This window comes from Triturus cristatus, chromosome 2_2 (genome assembly GCF_964204655.1).
Source record: "Triturus cristatus chromosome 2_2, aTriCri1.1, whole genome shotgun sequence".
Lineage (NCBI taxonomy): Eukaryota > Metazoa > Chordata > Amphibia > Caudata > Salamandridae > Triturus > Triturus cristatus.
Genome location: NC_140582.1, coordinates 1,243,833,764 through 1,243,844,766, shown reverse-complemented (window position 1 = coordinate 1,243,844,766; position 11,003 = coordinate 1,243,833,764). Strand labels below are relative to the sequence as shown.

The following is an 11,003-nucleotide window of genomic DNA, read 5'->3' as shown; positions in this document are numbered from 1 at the left end:
AACAACGTTGAAAAGACATTCACATGGCGTCTCTTTTCATATATGATGAATCCGACACAGTTTCCACTGGGAAGTCCAGTTCACAGCACCCTGGGGCCCAAGCGACTGCTCTCTTGTTATGTGTGCGCGTGACGACATCAACGAAGGGAGTCCTGATTCTGGGGAGAAGGACTCAGACAAAGACAATGAAGTCATAGACATCAGTTCATGGCCACAGACATGTCTATGTATGTACCGCACGTAACATGAACATGTACACATACATGTATGTATACATGTGCTGGTATCTGAAAGCATGCCAGCATAGTCATTCGCATGTACACGCAGACACTTTTACATGCGAATGTGTATAAAACCCACAGACATTGATATAAACACACACATATATATAATACTTCCCTGCGCGTGTACACGTATGATTATACAATGTCCAATGAAGCTTTATGTTTATGTGTACATTGATGTACTTGTGAATATATATATATATAACACCTGCATATAGCTCTAATAATGAGAAAGTACATATTCGTCTGTGTATACACTTTATTGATAACATTTAGAATAAGACAAGAATCTTGCCATTGATCATACATTTGTACGCGCATCTATTTATTCACTCAGCAAATGAAGGAAGATAAGGCTAGCTTATGGTCCAATTTGTGAATAATTGTGTATTTTACCCAAAACACGCATTTGGACATACATACAGAATGGGCGCATTTGTACTTGTAGCATGTTACGTGTTTCATTAAGTGAAATATTTAACCTTGCAGGGCCTTCTTGGCGCTAACATCAAATGTGGACATCCTTTTCTAACTAGTTTTCTTGTATTTATTTTTGGGATACTGTGGTTCTTAATAATTTAGGAATGTACAACGGTCGACAACGGTTCTCAAGTTTAGGAGAAATTAATTCCAAGCTTTAAAGGCTCACATCACACCGAAGGGCCCCGCGCGAGCGACCGGAAGTCTCCCCCGCGTGGATGTATTTTGCTGCAGTACATGGGATTCCTGCTGACGCGCTTTATTTCAAAAGTCGGATGAGCCACAGATGAGCCCGCGAAAAGCAGGAGAATGAACAGAACAACACAGACACAGTGAAAAATGAAAAGAAAGAGGGGCAGGCAATGGAGGAAAGAAGGAAAGAAAGATAGATATTTGCTTTACGTGACTACTTAAGAAAGAACAAGCATTGGCATAGCCAATAGGTCTCGCCTTTGGGACCTTATAAGTGTTTACCATGCAACAGTTGATGTTATGGCACTAAGGATATTCTGATGGATAACTAAACACTTATAAGGTCCCAAAGTGGAGATCTATTGGGGGTGAGGAGGCACAGCCGAGCAACGTCTGACGTCACCCCCAGGTAGCTGCTCGGACGTCTGACGTCACCCCAGGTATCTGCTCGGACGTCTGACGCCGCCCCCAGGTAGCTGCTCGGACGACCGACGTCACCCCAGGTAGCTGCTCGGACGACCGACGTCACCCCAGGTAGCTGCGGGGCGTAAGGGACAGACGCCCTTTAAAAGGGGCCGTTTGGACTGGTTTTCTCCATCTTGTTTCCCAGCTCAGAAGGATCACGAGGGTGAAGCACAGAAGGGCACTGTCGCCAGAGAGGGGCCTTCTGCATCAACTCAGGTATGTGCCCTGCGCCCCCCCCCCCCCCCAATCCACCCATGCTGGAAACAAATGAGTGTGCTTGGGTCACGCAGGGGCGGCGGCAGCGCTTCTCCCCGGTGCCCTGCTTGGCATCTCTCCGAGGGGCTCTCACCCCTCCTGGGTCCCAGCAGAGGGGGGACCACGACGAAACGAGTCCACTGAATCCTTTCCTGCTCTCCCGGCCTCAGCTGCTGCGTTTCCCTCTGGTGCTCGCTGCTGGCCCGGCTCCTGTCCCCAGGGCGTATCTTCAGGGGGGATCGTATAGGGTTTTCCTTTTTGAAGTCCCCTGGAGTGTTCTACACTTTTTGGTGGAGATCAGTCTTCAGTATTTGCAGTTTTGAGGGTCTTCTGTGTGGTTTATGCAACTCTCAAATTTACACCAGAAGGGTTTCGATTTTTAGCTGACCAGCATAGTGGATCCCACGGCTGCTTGCAAACATTTTTGTTTGTGTAGAATCGCACAATTTGGTTAAAGTGGGGAAGCCAGGATGAATCCCAGGTTGTCTGGTTTCACATTGTGCTTTGTGTGCTCTGCCCCCCCCCCCTCCCCCCCTTTTATCGCGAGGCGCGCGCGCTGTTTTTCAAGTGCTGGCGTTTCTGGTAGGAGGCCTAATTTGTGGCCGTCCGAGGCGGGTTTCTTTCCTTTGTCTGCCTTGTTTGGTGGCCGCTGCTGTGATCTGATCAGGGCGTCTATTGTTTGCACAAGGCGGTCACCCCGGGCTCTTTGGGGGAGATTGGTCGAGTGGGTGCAAGTCTGAGGGTTCAAGTTCTGGCCTGGTTTTGGTATCTACTTGAGGGGGGGGGGGGGGGGCCTTAAGCAAGGCGAGTGGTCTTGCTAGTTTACTTTTCAGTCTGCGGCTCCCTCGCCAGTCTGGGTGGAAGCAGCGCGGCTGACCTGACTCTCGCGGCGGCGGCAGCTTCTTAACTTTTCATGGCTTTGGTTTATTTGTAAGAGTGGAGCCGGGACGCATTGCATTTGCTGCGCTGTGGATTTGCTCAGGGAGGGAAGGGGGGGGGGGGCGCGATTGGGAGGGTAAATTCGAGGGTTCCTCCAATCTCAGGCGGGTGGTCGTCTCGTCTGCTGGACGCACACGGGTGTATTGAGAAACAGAGCGCACTTTAAAGGCGGAGCGGAGGAATGTTTTATGTGCCATCACAGCACACTCCTGCAGCGGGCACCGGGCTCATTCGTGGTGGGCCCGAAGGGCAGGGGTCGGTTCTGTTACTGGGGGCCAACGGTGCTGCAATATGGGCCCCGGGCCCCTGTACCAAAGCGGCAGCGGCGCTTGACACTAGTATTCATTCGTCCCATCCTTCACGGCCGCAGCTTCCCAGTATCCGTCTCGTGGGTCTCTTCCCAGTATCCGTCCCGGGGGTCTCTTCCCAGTATCCGTCCCGGGGGTCTCTTCCCAGTATCCGTCCCGGGGGTCTCTTCCCAGTATCCATCCCGGGGGTCTCTTCCCAGTATCCATCTCGGCGGTCTCTTCCCAGTATCCATCCCGGGGGTCTCTTCCCAGTATCCGTCCCGGGGGTCTCTTCCCAGTATCCATCCCTGGGCGGTCTCTTCCCAGTATCCATCCCTGGGCGGTCTCTTCCCAGTCCGGTGGGAGTGTTTCTATAGCGCCCTTATGGTATTGTATAGGTTGTCGGGGCCTTTTCTTGTGTTGTAAAAAAAAGATACATATATCTATAGATATCTCTGTCCTCGTTGTGTAGTCTTAAGTTTGCGTAAATCCGTTTTAAACCGCAGGGTGTTTTACATTCCTTGCCCGCAGTTCGTTGCTCCTGTATTTCATTGGCTCCGCTTCCTGCACTTCTTATATTGCTGCCTTTTAAATACGGTGTGAGCCGTGTCTCTGGTTGTGTTTGCAGTTATGGAACCGTGTTTTCCTGTCTGAACATCCTCATGCAAGATGCCAACACAGCTGTTCCTTATACCCCCCGAAAACGTTACCTGTCTCCAACCACCAGGTGTTTTTTAGGGGGCACCTGATTTTATCCTCTCCACCCCCTTTCCTATAAAATGCCACCCCTGTCAAAACGAGGCCGCGTTTCTTTTTCTCCCCTCCAGCGGGCTGTAGAAAGCCAGAGCGGCGCGTGCATGTCCAGAGTCCCCGGACACCTCTGAGAGTTTTCACCACATCCTTTACGCCAAGATGGACCCCGCCGGAGGGCCCTGAGGGGTGGGGGAGAGGGTGCACAGAGCTTCACTGACCAAAAGGCTGACCTTTGGAGCCCCTGTTGTGTCTGCGAAACGTGGGCGACAATTCCCGTTCCGCTCGCGGGAAATGCGAACTTTCGGCATTTTCGCGGTCCACGCAGAACGCGAAAATGTCGACACTTTCGCGATCCACGGCGGAACGGAAATATGCAGGGCAGGATTTATTCTGGCACTATGCTCCTGTCAGTGTGCTGTCTTCACTGGCTCCCTGCGCCAGCCTTTTGCCAGGCTCTCCTTCTGGGCCTCTCTTCTCCCTGCGCAGAGGCCCCTGCTTCTGTGCACTAGTCCTGGGCTCTTCTTCTGGTGCTGATAGGGTCCTGGGGGCAGTCAGGGGGTCTCTTCTTCCATCTGCCCATTGCACCAGGCTCCAGCACCTTCACCCTAAGCAGACCACACCCCAGAGAGACCTTCTCTTCCTGTGCAAGCACTTTTTAAAAGTTGAGTAGGGGGCTGGCAGGAAGTCTCTGTTGGTCCTATCAAACAGCGACACATCACGTCCCTGGCCCTGCTCCCTCCTTCTTGTCCAGCCTCTGAGCTTGTTCAAAATGGTGTCGTCCAGGGTTTCTGGCCACATGTCTGAAGCCTCATCCCCCATGCTGCCTTCCCTCCTTGGTGCAGCCTGGTGCCTGGCACCCAGTGACAGCTGCTAATTGATGAGCCTGTATCCCCTCCCATCTTCTCTTCTTGGAGACGAGGCCCTAGCTTGTGGAAGAAAGGTTATCAATCCATCCAGCTGAGGTCAGCCTGGGTCTGGTCCTGGCTGGCTCACAGAAATATGACAGTTCTGGATGACCCAAAAGCAGTACAAATATGACGTTGGACTCTGCAGAATACTTCTTTTCACCTCCAATACAATGGACTTTAGTGCATGTCTGGAAACTGTAGGCCTTGTGGAAGTTAATTTAGCCATGGGCCCCACATTCCCTTAGGGAAATAATGAAGTGAAAACACAGTAAAACACACTGACTTTCCCTGGCATGTTTCCAGTGTATAAAGCCTATTCCATGTCGCCACCCAATACTGCATAAGTCCTGCCACACCATTCACTTTGTAGCTGCTCCTGGACTGCGCACGCTAGGAATCTCCCCCGCGCAGCCCGTACACGTGTGCACACGCATGTACACGTGTGTCTGCATGTAACCAGTCCGGTGTCCCTTACTCCAGCTGCTGTGCAGTGGCCTGGTCAAGCCAGGGGAACACCAGTAAAATCCCCATGCAGTCTCTTACATCCTGAGTTCAGTGTGGGTGAGTCCCAACTTATGAGGCTCCCCCACAGTAAAAGCTCAACAATTAGGGGCTCAAAAAGCAAAAAATCCGGGTGGCCCATAGTGTCAGAACCACCTTCTAACTCTGCACAAACGCACTAACCAAGACCTCGGGAACCATTTTCTACAGACTTACAGGGGGCGTGAAAGTCCAATTGGGGAAGTTTTAGGGAAAGAACACTAGTACTGGGAACCTGGACAACGGGAACACAGTACTCTACAGTCACAATTGCATAAAAAATACAGGCAAGGGGTGTGTGGGGGGGTGGTGAGGGGGTGTCCTGCAACAGAACGCCATTTTAGCACCCCTGTCCCATTACTTACAATTTGCTGCCTCCCACTCACTCAAGGTTTCCTTACGGGTCAACGCTTCCTCCTCGCTTTCACTTTCCTCCTGGGCTTCAAGTCTTTTTCCTGCTGTAGGGTTTGGAGCAAGTACTGCAGTGCGGGGGCCGCCAAGCTCCAGGAGGCCCCCTCAGCACAGCACTCCTGTGCAGAGTTCCTGATCGAGCCTGGAGGGGGCCCCTCCACGTGCCTTGCAGAGAGGCCCCCCTCAGGTTTCGTTACACCGGTGGCCAGTGTCCTTCTACTGCATGTTCCTACAGGAACTTTTTAACAAGCATTGGCATAGCCAATAGGTCTCGCCTTTGGCACCTTATAAGTGTTTAGCCATGCAACAGTTGATGTTGTTGCACCAAGGATATTGTGCTGGATAACTAAACACTTATAAGGTCCCAAAGGTGAGACCTAGTGACTATGTCAATGCTTTTTTAATTTGTAGGAGACTTTATTTAATGTTTACACTTTTGCTGCAAGATGTGTTTAAAAATGGCAGTTGGTAAAGTTAAGAGGTGCAGGACACCCTAGTTACTTTCTCTCTTTAACTTCACTTAACCTTTAAATAAATGCTTGCATGTTTATTTACCATCTCGATGGTGTCAGTGCTTAGTCGAGTTAAGTGCAGCCCAGTGCTGCTGTTGATCAGGGGCCGCATACCATTCTGTTAGTCCATAACCAGACAGATAAAGCATACTAAAGACAGTGATCCTGGTGGCCCTAAACGTGGAATGCTTAGCCGACCGAACACTCTTTTGTGGGCCAGTCGTGTGCCATAGACTCTTGCCTCTCCCTCACACTGCCAGAGCTGTGCACACAGCAGACTCTTTTCACAGTCGTGCTTCTCGTGTCGGGACTCAGGAAAGACACTGATGCAGGCAGAGATAGGGTCAAACCAGTTAGGCTGGATGTGTTCCACAGCTGCACTGATTCTCCTCTACCCGCCCTCACCACCCGAATGGGCAACAGCTAGCAGCAAGGCAGAGCAATGAACGCAGGCCTGCCCGGGTTTAGCTGGTACACGCTAGATGTTCAAGAAGTATGGTGGGGGTTGGTGTTGCGCATACTCAGTGGCCTAATGCATCAAAGGATGTGTGTTTGACCTCTTGGTCTCCGCTTTAAATCTCAGAAGGTCCACTCAGCCTTTCATCCTTCTGAGGTCGATAAAATTAGTAACATTGACTTGGGTAATAATGTACATCTTTCAGAAAGCACCAAAAGACGCTGGGGAAGAGGAAAGGGGGGGGGCGGGGTGCCGCTACTGGTTGAACAGCCAGGTCTTGAGTAGCCTCCTGCAGGTCATCAGGTCTTGGTTCTGTCGTAGGCTGAGTGGAAGGGTGTTTCAGGTTTTGACGGCGAGGAGGGTGAAGGATCTGCCACCAGTGGTAGTTCTTCATATGCGCGGGACGGTGGCCAGGGAGAGGTCGGCAGAGCGGAGCTGGTGGTTGGGAGCGTAGAAGGAGAGTCGTCTGTTAAGATAGGCTGGTCCGGTCGTGGTACGTCGAGGATGAGGGGTGCAGAGGCGTTTGATGAGCTTGGTCGGAGCTCCCGCGTAGAGGGCATTTCCGTAGTAGAGTCTGCTGCTGACGAGGGCCTGGGTGACTGTTCTTCTTGTATCTGTCGGGATCCATCTGTAGATCATGCGGAGGGTGTTGAAGCAGGAGAAGGAGACGGCATTGACTTGCTTGGTCATGGAGAGCGTTGAGTCGAGGATGACTCCCAGGTTGCGTGCGTGGTCGGTGGGTGTCTGGGCTGCCCCCATTGCCATCAGCCACCAGGAGTCGTCCCAGGCTGAAGGGTTGGAGCCGAGGATGAGGACCTCCATTTTGTCTGTGTTCAGCTTCAGTCGGCCGATCTTCATCCAGTCGGCGACGGCCTTCATTCCTTCGTGGAGGTTGGATTTGGCGGTGAGGGGATTCTTGGTGAGGGAGAGGATCCGTTGAGTGTCGTCGGCGTAGAAGATTATGTTGAGGTCGTGCTGTCAGGCGATGCGTGCGAGTGGGGCCATGTCTATGTTGAACAGTGTCGGGCTGAGGGATGATCCCTGGGGTACGCCACAGATGATCTTGGAGGCTTCGGATCGGAATGGCGGGAGGCAGACTCTGGAGGTGGTCTATTCCAGGCCTTTCTCTCGGATCCCTGCGTTGTGGAGGCGTGCGCGAAGTGTGCGGTGGCAGACCGCGTCGAAGGCGGCGGAGAGGTCCAGGAGGATGAGGGCCGCGGTTAGACTGCTCCAGGAATATACACCGGATGGAGAGACAGATGAGAGGACAGGAACAGCGTTTACTAAACTATGTAAACCCAGGGAACTCGGGATGTGTAATTTAACCATTACAGCAATATTACGCCAAAGGCACACTGATTAAACACCTAAAGGTAGCTCTCTAACCTCCGCCTCATCCAGTCAGAAACCCTCTTTAGAAAGTCCCTTAAAATCTGGATTTTCACCTCTTCGGAAAATTACCAGCTGGTGCAGAGGTGCGTTTTCCGGGATTATGCTTCAAGCAAACCATACAGTGTTTCACTAAGTGTTTTGCAACCTTAGAAATATTCTCATTCTGCCATACCGGATTCAACAATTAGCAGATGCCCTTTGCGCTTGTGTGTGCTGGACCATGGGCCATGGTGACTACAGGAAGAACATACGCATTGGGCAGTAGCAATCTGCGCTTGTCCGACAAATCTGTCCAACACCCATCATCGTCTAAGCGTCCTGTCCTCTCCTCCCACACTGCCAGTTAATCTGTAGTCGCCTCTTTCTGTATTTCCCTCACACTTTCCAAAGTGTCCTCAAACATCCCATTGTCTGGAACCCACCTAGCAGAACCTGCTACAAACATTTTATTCAGCTTTACCCTGGCCGTTTCCTTGGCTGTCTGGTCCGCGAACTCATTTCCCCTCCCAACATTGTCCACCACAGCTTTGTGTGCACTTCACTCTACTATAGCCAGTTTGTCCGGTAGTGTCAATGCCGAAAACAGTCTCAGTATCAATGGGTCATGCTGAATTCTCTGCCCATGAGATGTGAGGAACCCTCTCTCTGCCCAGAGACGTCCAAAGTTGTGCACTACGCCAAAGGTATAATGGCTGTCCGTATAGATATTAACACTCAGTCCCTCACCCAATTCACAAGCCCGTAGAAGGGCTACCAACTCTGCTGCCTGCGCTGACTGATAAAGAACACGGGATGTCTCAGCTATCGTGTGTAATGTGGGGATCGAATACGCTGCAGTGGTAGTGCCCTCCGGCAATTTGAAACAAGAGCCTTCGACATATAGTTCCCCTTGGGGGTCAGATAAGGGAACATCAGTTAGGTTTACCCATCCCTTCGTTTCTTCCTCAGTCCGAAATAAACAATCATGGACGTCATTGTCCTTTTCGTCTGAGGAGAGTGGTAATAACGTGGCTGGGTTCAGAGTAGCACATCTTTTTATAGTGACATGTGGGGTGAATATAGTTAGTTCATATCCAGTAAGACACGCACTGGTGAGGTGCTGTGTCTTTGTCTTCTTCAACAGTGTCCACAGCATGAGGTCCCATCACTGTACGGTCAGTATCAAGAACGAGCCCTGCCGATTGTCTGATAGATACCGCAGCCGCCGCTGCAGCTCTCAGACAGCTCGGGAGCGCTCTGGGGACATTGTCAAGAATGGCAGAAAAATAAGAGCAGTGTCTCTGCTTACCACCGAAACCCTGTGTTAGTACCGAGAACGTGCAATCTTCCGTCTCATGTACGTAAAGCACAAAAGACTTCTGGTAATCAGGAGTGCCAAGCACACGCGTAGAGCAAAGCGCAGTCTTCAATCGAACAAAAGCTTCTTGGCATGCAGGTGTACAGGGCAAAGGTTCATGCACATCTTTAGTGGTCATATAAAGAAGGGGTTTCGTTAGCAGGGAAAAGTTGGGGATCCACTGACGACAATTTGAAGTTATTCCCCGAAACGTGCGTACCTCGCGTTGGGTTTTAGGAACAGGCATGTTAGTTATGGCCGCTATGCGTTCTGGCGTTAGTCTGCGACCCTCGTTCGACAGTAGGTGACCTAAATAGATGACCTCCTGTCGACAGTACTGAAATTTGGTAAGGGACTCCTTGTGCCCATTTTGTGCCAAATGCAATAATAATTAAACCGTGGCTTCCCTACAACCCTCTTCAGTATCCGAAGCCACCAACAGGTCATCCACATATTGCAACAAAACATTACCAGGAGGGAGTCTAATTGTGCCTTTAAAGCCTGACTGTAAATACTGGGGCTTTCGGTATACCCTTGTGGGGCACAACAGAATCTAAAGCTACAGCCGGCTAATGTGACCCCGAAAAGATGGCGGCTGTCTGGATGGATCGGTATGCTAAAGAAGGTATTCTTCAAATCAAAAACACAGATAAAGAGAAGGGTCTAAGGGAAATAATATTTAAAGACCTGCCCAAGTCCCAATCCCCTACTCTACACTTAACCAACTACAACAAAGGACTGGGGGTCTAAATGAAAGCAAACTTGGTGATGTGTGTCCCTATAAAAGGATAACTATTCTATCATCCCTGGCAAACAGAGCTGAGCAGGATTCCCATCAAAATACTTCAAAATATTAGAGCTAAAGTATTAAGCTCTATGGATCAATGTTATCATATGGTTATCCGCCACCTCCTAGAGGGCAATCTCTTGATCATAAAGATTCCCTATGTGGAAAGCTCGTATGCTCTTAGTGGATGCCAATCCGAAACCAAGGCAAACAATAGATGCCATCAAGTGTGAAAATTTTAATGTGATGCAGTGCAATATAACCTTAAAAAAATTGTGTGGAGAGACTAGTACACCTAGACAATCACTCTCTCCTCATACCTAATAAAACCAGGGGAGTTAACTTTTGTCCCCGCTATTGATTCATAGCAGTAAACAGGGTAACTCCTACTGCACGGTCAACATGTTTCAGCCTATACGGAGATGCTCCAGGCTTTCATCAGGACCTATTCATAGCTACTGCACATGATTCAACCTCTTCATATGTAAGAGCACAAAAGTAGTGAGAACTATACAACCTCGCTTGGTGCGAAACCTTCAATTACAGGGTGTGAGCATCACCTATGGAGATAAAAGCAATCGTCACACTCCATACTGAGCAGTAAACAGCCAATCGACACAGTATATGCCCAATTTGGGGCTGCAGTTTTTTGCTTACCCTGCATGATCAAGGCTCAAACCTCACCTCTCAGGAACCTGCCTCTGGTAGAGATGAGGCCCCGCTCTAGAAAATATTAAATAATAAATAAATCAATATAGACCCTGCCAAAAGTCCAGAATCTTTAGTCAACAGATCGTATGCCAAGTCTGTGTCCCTGGCATTTGAACTGGCCAGCCCCTCAACTCTCAAAACAGAAGAAAAAAACAGAAGAAAAAAACGTATCGGTCAGGAAAGTCTAAAAGGTTAGTGATAGATATAGCTAGTGGCATAGGAGATTCAATCCCCTGACTATTATGAATACAAAAGTGCCGATACAGATCGCTATCTATATCATGTCTCATTGTT

At 50.1% G+C, this 11,003-nt stretch overlaps 1 protein-coding gene across 6 annotated transcripts in view; it reads left to right on the top strand.

Annotated features, from left to right (window-relative positions):
- Positions 1–1,435: 1,435 nt before the first annotated feature.
- LOC146863493 (uncharacterized) overlaps positions 1,436–11,003 on the top strand; it is a 289,267-nt gene continuing 279,699 nt past the window's right edge. For 5 of the 6 annotated variants that reach the window (XR_014978261.1, XR_014978260.1, XM_085642930.1 and 2 more), the window contains exon 1: positions 1,436–1,637. The gene's annotated coding sequence lies outside the window, so the exon portion shown is untranslated. The remainder of the gene's footprint in view (positions 1,638–11,003) is intronic. The other variant, XM_085642928.1, reaches the window with a different exon arrangement.